At 38.8% G+C, this 11,233-nt stretch overlaps 1 pseudogene; it reads left to right on the forward strand.

Moving 5' to 3' along the window:
• Window positions 1-9,888: 9,888 nt before the first annotated feature.
• Window positions 9,889-10,645, forward strand: LOC125391170 (surfeit locus protein 2 pseudogene; annotated as a pseudogene).
• The last annotated feature ends 588 nt before the right edge of the window (window positions 10,646-11,233 follow it).

Genomic DNA, 11,233 nt, shown 5'->3' on the forward strand with positions numbered 1-11,233 from the left:
AAGCAACTCCTCCGTTAAAACCCAGCCAGCTCCAGACAGTTTCAATTTTCCATATGTCCACAATGTGGATTAGCTAGCACTGATCTCTTCTACAAAACTAAGTTTTATGAAGCGCTAGGAAAAGTCATTTGCAAGAATCATCCCAAGTTCTATCTCCTGAAGACAATTGCCATCTGGGAAAAATGAAAGCACCATCAAAACTCTGCAGTCATCTTTTTAAAGTGCTTGTTGACTTTGTTAAAAAATGTTTATGCTATCCTAATATAGTTAGACATCCCAGTTTTGTATCTTTGTTCTTCCAAAGAGAGATCCAGGGAGGCACACATCTAAGGGGATTTTGTAACACTGTAAAACTGCCAATGTTGTGAAAACATATTCTTTACTTTGTTAGCATTTTTGGACACCTTTCCAGAACCAGAGGTGCATTTTCCCTAGAAGTGGTAAAGTATCAGGCAGTAGAGCACACTTTTGCAGACACACGATGAAGAGTTGATGATGAGTCTCCAGCCAGTTTCCACACAGATAATTTTTAGTGTGACATCTTCTCTGTGTCTAAACTAAAATTAACTGGGGGGGACCCTGTACAGAAATATATGTTTAATATATCTAAGAAGATGGTTTTCCAAACTTTGATATAATCCCTTTTTTTATCATTGAGGGTTGAGAGATATACTAATCTAAGGGTAGAAAACAATTTGACATTTTATCCATTTAGCAAAATAACAGCAATAGTTTCCATAGTAGGGAAATAGACCCCTAATCCCAATAGCCACAAGTTTTTGTCTTGATTACAATAACAAATATGTGTATCCCCCTTGTGGAGTAGACTATAAATAGTTGGTTACTCCAATAACAATATGTCACTGTTACACCAGCAGACACATAGCGTCTAACACAAAGATAATAGGAGTTATTGGCGATAATTCTCTTCAGCTAGCACTGCAAATGCTAGCCAGCTGAGCTGGAAAATCCAGCTCATTCCAAGCTTGCTTCCTCCATGTTCTCTAATCAAAGTATGCAACGTCTTCAGAAAGAGTCTTACCATCTACTTCTGGTATTCAATCAACAAAAATTATTGCCTTTAAGAGTTTGTGAGCTCAGTGGCTTCCCTAGTTAACAATTCAGAGGGAGACAACTCATCCGTGGCATGACAGTGAAGTTTGTTTAATAACCTTTTGGCTTTTAGGTGTGCCATCTTTTTACCCACGCAAGGTTTTATTATTTTTATTAATCATTCAAACTTCCTGATGGTTCCCTGGTATCTGATGGATGGGGAGCCTCAAGAAAAGATATAAAGGTATTTCAGAATGCCAGTATGAAAATAAAGAAAATAGTCACATGAATTGCTAAGATTTTTATTGAGATATAATTTGATAGAAGTATACTTATTATATTATATTTTACTCCTATGGATCTCATTTGCTCACTATTGTTATGTTTGCCTGGTTTCAAACTCAATTTTATGACTTTATTTTTAATAATAAATCATTTTTATCAATGAAATGTAAAATAAACACAATCCTATCTAGGTTATGAAATCACACATAAAGGGCAAAAGGATATATTATATAACCTTATGGAGAGTGTGGATTACAGAATACATATAAATAAAAGCGTTTACATAAGATGGAAATATTAATAATTCATTTAGTTTGTAGCTTTTGTTCATACATGTTTTAATCTTGAAACAAACCGTATAACATGCAATGATTATGTCCATATAGTATAAATGCTTTTCCTCCACTTTATAATGTTCAATCATTTCTCAAAGGAGACTTTGAACAAAGTGTGTTTGAATTAAACACATATATGCACAAAACATCATTTTTTCATTAAACTTCTAGGCTTTTTAATGAGACTAAGAGGTGAATGTGATAAACTTGATTTTTTTATTCAGTTACTTCTATATTAGGACTGAATTCCAGTAGCAATCCTTACACTATTCCTCTGTTCAAGGTCAAGAGTGTGTATGGTAAAAGGACTTTTTTTGGCGTCAGTCACTTGAACACATATTTTTCATAAACTGTTAATGAAAAACTTTTAATTTACTTTAACATCTAGAAAACAATAAATGTCAGTCAACAGCCAAAATTGATACTGTCCTTTAAAAATGCATTTGGGGTTTCTTTGATAAAATGTCCAGATTACAGAGACTCACTGGATAATTCTTTTTTGGTAAAGTGAGGCTCCCAGAAAGGGCTGGCCACCGCTGATGTGGGTGATTCTGTAATTTCAATAGTAATGTCGGCCCTTCCTGACTTCCTGTTCAACGACCATTGCAGTATTTCCAGGCATGGCTACTCCCTCACAGTTAGAAGATGAATTCTATGCATCTTGCATTTTTCGTGGAAAGGGTTATACCCCAATGGAATCAAGCTTCTTTGGGGAATTCCTCCCAGAAACCTCTACCTTCATTCACGGGCTAGAATTATCATGACCACCTATGGCTACATGGATGCTAGGAAGTAGAAATTTGCACTCGGTTTTATGCTGCACCCCTGAAAAGCAGGTTAGATTTCAGAAGAAGGAAGATTTGAAAAACTGTGACCATAGACAAGAGTCAGATGAACTGCATGAGTGTTTCCTCCATCCAACACAATGGATTAAAACAAAAAATCCCAAAGTGGAAAAGTCTTTTAGCCATAGATTTATATCTAAATTATTTGCTGCTGGGTTAATGTTGTGATTATGTTTACTATTTTCTTATATTCTTATAATAAGTGAGTTTAAAGCAGTTTGTAAGGCCAGATTTGAAATAAAAACATTTTGGCAACAACCACAACCGGGCTGCACTTATTTATAACATAGATTAGCACTTTGGGCAGGTTGTCTCACATTATGTGACAGAGTTAGTGCAATTTCCCTCAAAAACTAGCTTTACATACAGCCTTCCAAATGTTCCTAAGAAGAAATGAAACCATTCAGTGCTGCCATGATGAGGTGTTCCAACAGCCTATGTCATGAAAATAGAGCACTTAGAATTAATCCCCTTAAAATGAGTTGTGCACGTATGTGTATTTGCATTAAACTTAATTAGCTAACCACAGCCTATAACTTACATCTGGATGGTATGTGTTTATAGAGTAGAGCAGATGACATAATGTAGATTTTGGCCAGTAATCGGTTTCTCTTTCCGCAAACATCATCTGAAATGATGCAGACAACATCCACATGACTAGCCCTCAGTAGGTAAAAAATCATTATAACCCACACTCGCCAATGCAGTTTTAATCCCATTTTGTTGCTCAAATATTTTGAGAGGGAGATATATGGCTCTATTATAAGGCACAGTATTTCACTTTAACAGGAAAATGAATCTCAAATATCAAGGGCAAAAGACCAAGAAACACTGCTGTTGGAAGGACAAGGCATGTGTGAGAAACTGAGCTGGAGCTGGGGCTGCGCACTGCAGATTGGAAGGACCACCATGACCCCAGAGCTTCTGCCTCTTTGTTCCCACTGCTAACACATAGAAACAGATGTTCAGTAAAAGGTATGTTACTTTTTAACGTCTCTTCCAACAATGTCATGAAAAGGCACAGAGTTCCTTCTGTGCTTCCTTGCATATGACAACACGGGAATGGAGAGCCCTGTCACATCCCCAACATGGGAGAACTCTCTCATTTAATCAGGTGGTGGATATATTACCACTGATCAATGAACTTTCCAATATGCCCTCCTAGGATTCCGCCAATTCCTGTTGACTCTATTTCCCATCACTTCCTCAGAAATGTGCCTTCCCACTCACTGAGGAGGTTTTAAATACTTACTGTCTGGGCTCAACAATATGAACTACTCTCTCATGCTAAACTTCTGTGGCTAGATGATGTGAAAAGAAATTTTATGTTATTTACAATGTAAGAAATAATTGGGAGCTTTAGCAATTCCATGTCTGTCAAGAAGACGCTGTGATCTCACTATGCACCGTAAGGTTTGGGAGGAAGTGGAACACTGTGTAAACATTTTGCTTGTGTGACCTATCGGTATGAGTTTGTGCTTTTATTAATAAAAACACATTAATTTAAACTGTCTCACAGATTTGTTGGGAGTTCTGCTCAGACCATCACCCAGAACATGGTAAGAACTCCAGGCAGTGTAGACATTTCAATCTCGAATAACCTGGAAGATGATCCGGGTGACATACAGAATCAGTTTGTGTTGAAGAGGCCTGAGATTCTGGGGAAACATAAAAAGATGAAGATAAGAACCACAGGGCACAATTGCATGACTGCAAAACGTGTTGCTGTGAGGGGGCTCTGGACCCAGAGCAGGAAGGATCCCATTGATGTGCCTCTGACGAGCTTCTTCCTCTATTTACCATCATTGTGTGGCACAATTTGAATGGCTTCTCCTGGTGCTATGTGCGGTTTATTTTGTATTGGTGGCAAGAATCCTTTCTCTTAATTCTCTGCTCAGTGCTCTTTCCTACGCCAGGTTGTCATTTCAATGCCATGGTGTGGCTTGTGTTCTAGTTTCATGATGCTACAGCAGATTTGAGGTGTGGGACCAGAAACAGACAACTGTACCAACAGCTGCTGTGACTGACAATGGGTTCTTCATTCCTGGCCATCTATATAGTCTTATGTTGGTTTCCAAAAGATACAAAATAAAGTTCCTTTGACAATATGTTTAAGTTCAAAGTCTCACAAGGATCTTCTCGGTGCTTCCAAATTCAGAACACCTAAGACATTTTTTCTTTAGTCAGGTCTGGCTGATTCTGTGTTTTGTTTTGAAACAGGGTTTCTCTGCGTAGCTCCAGACTGGCCTTGAATCACAGATCCACCTTCCCAGGTCTTCTGATTGCTGGATTATAGGCATGGGCCACCACATCCACCCCTGTTTTGCAAGAAGCTGCTTGTAAGATTCAGTCTAGTATCTATAGGAAAGCAAGGTGATAAACACAGATTTTGGGTGCATGCCCAGTTGGGAAATGGAAACTGCTTGCTTTTGTATTTGTGGTTAAAGAATGAATATCCCCAATTTAAAACTCTGATGACTTAAATGATAAAAGGTCCAGACCCTTTCGAAGGCTGGTCTGTCTCTAGTGGAAAGTTTCAGACCTGATCTCAATTCACAGTTTGTAGGCACACAAGAAATACTGCATAACATAAATCTACTGCATGAGATTTGAAAAACACACAGACACATTCAAGTATTGAATACATGCAGAATGTATCTTTGATGTATAACTGAATTTGGGGGTTGAATTTGAGCATGACCATTCAGATATCTCATTGTTAATATTTATGTAAATATTCCAAAGTTTTCAAAAAATCAAAGTACATACTTCTGGTCTGAAGCATTCATTAGAACTGCTCAGCCCACATAATGAGTCTAGTATTTATGACCAAATTATTACACACAATACCCAGATTCTAATGTTAGTCTTTAAGACATATTCAGACACATATATAAGGGATTAAAAATGTTTCTCTTCTGTATTAATACCCTATATAAAAACGGCCTATTTTCTTTACAGACCACGTGCTATTTCACTAGCCTTTACTGGATTTTCTGAAGGCAGCTGTTAATTATCACAGTGTTGAGGATAAATATTGACTAAGGAATATATCGTAATTTTATTCCAATTAATATATATCAAATATAACAATCTTTTCTCCCCAAGCACTTTTAAATACAAGTGTAACTTCTAGGTTTAATAGTTGCTTTTTAATAGCTGTGACCTTGCAGAAACAATTTAAGAGATGCATAACTGTAATCCTTACTCATGGCTTCAGAGACTTCTAGCTCTTCTCCGCAGTCTCAGTGGTTCTGAGTCCATGCAAGGGAAATTTAGAGTGTGTGGGGAACAACTCTATTTATTTCATGGAGGACAGAAAGCAAAGATAGTAGAGCACTGAGGACCTGATATAAGCTACGTAGTCGTGTGCTCAGTGACTATTTCCTCCAGTTAGGTGCTGCATTCTAGAGATTCCCCAGCCCTCCCAAACCCCACTCCAGCTTGGAAGCAACTGTTCCGCCCAAATGGCAGGTGTTTCATATTTAAATCATAACATGGATTAAGTCTCCAATTTTATTTTATGCTGATTTGATATTATATAAATATACAGTAAAATGCCAAGGAACCCAACTCTTCAAAAACTTTACAAAGTTTAGATTAAGGATGAATAAAAATATACAGCCTGCCCTTGCACTTTTTGCAATCTCCAAAGTCCTCCTCATACATAAGAATAGCCGTTGCAATTAAACTGCTATACCACAAAGCAGGCTGCTTTAGCAGTCTATTCCTTTAATTGCATATTTATTATGACACGTCTTACTGGAAAAGCTACCAACAGGATCAATTATATTATATTCAGGAGAAATTATCATATGAAAAAATTATATATATATATGTATATAAAATATTTTACCACCTGAAGAAGAGTTTTGGTTACTCTTAATGCAGATTTTGAGGTGTTATTATTATTATTATTATTATTATTATTATTATTATTATTATTATTATTATTATTATTATTATTATTGGAGTACAATTCCTTTAACTAACACTTCCACTGGGGAGCCCAATACTTTTTCACTTTAAACTGAAGTCTAGAATGGAAACAGATTTCTGAATTTTAAAGCCACGTTGATGTGACATGACCATTTACTTTTACTGAGTCCATATTACTTATATTGAGGTTGACAAAAAGAGAAATAGAATTAAGAACTTTGCGATGGAGCTACAATGTGGGTAACTTGTATAAACCAGGAGCCAAACAGCACCTGAGGTATGTCCCACTTAGTCGTACCTTGACCATGATCTCAGAGAATCACAGAAAGTACATAAGCCTGAGTAATCTCATTCACTGATAGACTGCCTACAGCTGTGAAGATCATATTTACCTCAGTTATACTGCTCACTGTTTCTTACTGAGTGAGGATTAGTATTAATTAGCAACTTGATAAAATCTATAACCACCAAGTAAATAAGTTTTTCTGCATGCCTGTGAGGAATAACCTAAACTTAAGGAGTTTCCTTCTAAAAACAAACAAACAAACAAACAACCATTTAAAAGAAGTATTTTGCCAAGGTCAGTCTGGAAGTCATACGTAGGCTATTAGAGAGGTAGTACAAGGGCACTAAGCTACATCCCAGGCTGGAGAATTTGACTCTGCTAGTCACAGGGCATAGGATTTGGAAGGAAAAAAAAAAGATGCAGGATTGATGGGTCCATGAATCTAGAGGGCTGCTGGGTTCAGGTAACATGTGGTAAAGTCTGAGTTCCTGGAAAAAGACTCCCTTGGAGGCTGGTATATGAAGCTGTGAATATAAAGTATATGGAGATCTCAGGATGCTAGAGATACATGCAGTAAATGGGACATTTACTGAAGAAAGATGCAAGCACTGAATGTAACTGGCCTAGGAGAGAATCGATGGGAGCTAAAGACAGCAGAGTAGGAAGGTTAGGGAAACCTAAGCTGCTTGGAGCCCATATGACTCCATCACAAGTCCCAGATGCCTGAGACAGAGTGCAAGAATTTTTTTTTTTTTTTTGCTGAATTTTGGTTTTGCTTTGGTCAGATCTTTCCTTCCTATGTCCCCATACATTTCTCTTTAAACAGGAATATTTATTATATGTCATTATAAACTGCATTTATGCAGTTTGATTTTTATTGTAGAGGGCTCAGAGTTAAGAGGTTGCCTGAACCTTAGAAGAGAGTCTGAATTTGTACCTTTAAACAATGATGAACCTATTAAAGGCTATGGGGACTTTTGAAACTGAATCGAATATATTTTGCATTATAAATGACCCTAAGCCTTTAGGGACAATTGTTAGAAGGTTATAATTTAAAAATGATATGTGGGACTGGAAAGAATTCTCAGTAGTGAATGATACATGTTACCCTTTGCAGAGGACTCAAACAGTAGGTCACAAACAACTGTAATTCTAATTTCCAGATACGTAATGCCCTCTTCTGACTTAAATGGTCACTGGGTACGCACACAGTCAAAACGTTCACACATGTCTTGGTTGTCAAATTAACTACATATGGAATTAACTAAAATAAACAAAAAATGGAGGACATGCCAATGAGAGATTTTTTGCTTAATTTGAAGTAGAAAGATTCACTTCTAATTCAGATCTTGAGGTAGGAAAACACAAGTCTTTAATCTGGGTCACATCTTCTACTAGAAGTCTATATGAAGCATGGAAAAAGGAAGCTTTTGCTCTTTTCCGGCTTGTTCCCTCTTTGCTAGCAAGTCCATTCCTTCAGTAGCATACTTTGTTGGAATCCCAGAATCTACTGAAGACAAGTTGAGATATTCAGCCTCATGGACTGAGAAACTTCTGGATTTTTAGACTTTTGGTTTACAGCCAGACATTGTTGAATTAGCTGAACCACCACAGCCTGTAAGTCATTCAAATAATTATATATATATATATATATATATATATATATATATATATATATATATATTAGTGATTCAGTCTATAAGTTCTTCTACTCTAGGGAATCATAACTAATATAATATTTATCTTTTTTAAATCTAAAAAATAAGCTTTAAAAATTAAAAATTTATGATTTGGGTATCAAGTTAATAGCATTAGATAAACTGAAGCTAGTTGTCCCAAACCCCTGTTCCCAAATACCCACTAGCCACTTTCTAAAATACACAGAGGCTTAATATAAAATAGAAGTGCTCAGCTATTAACTCAGGCTGTTTACTAACTAGCTCTTATATTTTAAGTTAACCCATATTCCTAGTCTGTTTGGATGTATACCTTCCTAGACCTGAATGGAAGTGGAAGGGCCTTGGACTTTCCACAAGGCAGGGCACCCTGACTTCTCTTAGGACTGGAGAGGAAGGGAGGGCGAGGGGGAGGAGTGGGGAGGGAAATGGGAGGAGGAGAGGAGGTGGAAATTTTTAACAAATAAAAAAAAAATTTAAAAAGCACAGGTAGTTGTGGACGAGACTAAAAGCCATTCACCTGGTTACCTAGGAGACATAATCCTAATGATTTCCCCCCTCAGTTTATGTTTTGATATATAAGACTGTTTGGAGAATAAAGAGAGAGATTCTTCAGGATGTGAACCCAGGATTTCATGGGGGATCACTGAGAATCTCCCTCCCGATTTAAAAAAAAAAAAAAACAAAAAACTCAAGAAACTAAACCAAATTACCAAATAATTTAACCAGGAAATGGGGTACAGAACTAAACAGAGAATTCTCAACAGAAGAATTGCAAATGGCTGAGAGATGCCTAAGGGATTGCTCAGCATCCTGAGGCATCAGGGAAATGCAAATCAAAATGCCTCTGAGACACTATCTTACACCTGTCAGAGTAACTATGATCAAACTCACCAATGATAGCTTATGCTGGAGAAGATGCGGAGTAAGTGGGGGGGGCACTCCTCCATTGCTAATGGGAGTAGAAACTTGTACAGCCACTTCAGGAATCAGGGTGGAGGTTTCTCAGAAAACTGGGAATCAATCTACCTCAGGATCCAGAAATACTACTCTTGGGCATATACCCCAAGGATGCTCAATCATACAGGACATTTGCTCAACTGTGTTCACAGCAGCCTTATTCATAATAGTCAGAAACTGGAAACAACCTAGGTGCCCTGCATTCGAAAAATAATGAAAATATGGTACATTTACATGATAGAGTACTAAACAACAGTAACAAAAATAATTACATTTTGAAATTTGTATGCAAAGGGATGGAACTATAGAGAAACCATCCTGAGTGAAATAACCTAGACCCAGAAAAACAAAGATGGTATGCACTCACAGACAAGTGAATATTAAACATAAAGCAAAGGATAGCCAGCCTATAGTCCATGGCCCCCGAGAATGAGGATAGCTATGTAAAATGAGAAAAGAATGTACTAAAACATTAGTAATAAAAAAAAAGGAGAGGAACATCTCAGATCATGGGCGAACTACCAGCTGATGTGCGGACTTTCCTGCGCCAGCACCCCAGCCTGAGGCTACTTTCGAATACTCATAAGGTGCGCTGCTCTCTAACCGGCCATGAGCTACCCTGCCGTCTGCCGGAGCTTCAGGTCTACACCAGCAGCAAGAAGTACCAGCAGCTGTCCAGAGCCTCCCCGGCCTTCGATTACACAGCGTTCGAGCCACACATCGTGCCCAGCACAAAGAATCCGCACCAATTGTTCTGCAAACTCACCCTGAGGCACATCAACAAGTCCCCAGAGCATGTGCTGAGGCATGACCAGGGCTGGAGGTATCAGAGAGCACTTCATCAATATGAGGAGTGTCAGAAACAAGGTGTGGAATATGTCCCTGCCTGCCTATTGCACAAGAGGAGGAAGAGGGTGGACCACATGGATGGAGATGGGCTACCTGGCCAGAGAACAGCTTTCTGGGAGCCAGCATCCAGTGACAAGGGAGGATCCCTGAGAGATGACAGCAAGACAGACCTAAACCCACCTGAGCTGTTCACACAAAAAAGATCTGGACAAGCCTGAGAACGACGCTACTGAAGACTTTCTGACAGACCAAGAGGAAGAGAAGGCAAAGCAGTCGAGAAAGAAGGGAACTAGGGAGAGGAGAGAGGTCAAAGTGGACCACAAGAGGAGCCATAAACACAGAAAGGGGAGTATGTGCTGCTCAGTGCTGAGGTCAGGAGGGCTACACAGCCCAGGCCGAGTGAGGCTGGACAGCTAGTGCTCCCCATGGTTTTAACAAATTCTGCAAGTAGTGCACTGTGAATGTAACAGCCTATAAATATGGAAGCCGAGGCCACTTCAGACGGTCTCCAGGAGCAGGTCCTGACCAATGGCTTCTCAGCTCTGAGCTGGGTGCCCTACAACACAGGACTAAGAACTTAGCTGCTTCACCACTTCTCTAAGTGATAGGAATGAGGATTCTGTTAAAGAAGCCGGGTGGACAGTGTCTGGAGTGACTCCTTGGCCACACACTGACCCACCATAAAAGGGAAGACTGTCAAGAACGCAGGCTGCTTTTCAGCCTTAGACACACAGTGCCTTCCCTGTGGACTTGCAAAGACCCTGGTCACTATTTTCTGCTTTCACAGAAGCAGTTCACCTTGTTGACCAAGAAGTTCAAGAGCCATCATCACAAGCCCAAGAACTTCAGTTCTTACTTTAAGCAGCTGGGAAAATGAAATGTGCAGAGAAAGCCTTTGGGTGTCCTTGGAACTGGCCGTTGATGTCCTGACATTGGCTGTTGCCCAGAGTGGGCCTGGAGGTTCTGTTAAGAAGGTGACAGCGGCAAGGATTTGAAGATTCCTCT

This window comes from Myodes glareolus, chromosome 16 (assembly GCF_982192425.1).
Source record: "Myodes glareolus chromosome 16, mMyoGla1.1, whole genome shotgun sequence".
NCBI classification, from domain to species: domain Eukaryota; kingdom Metazoa; phylum Chordata; class Mammalia; order Rodentia; family Cricetidae; genus Myodes; species Myodes glareolus.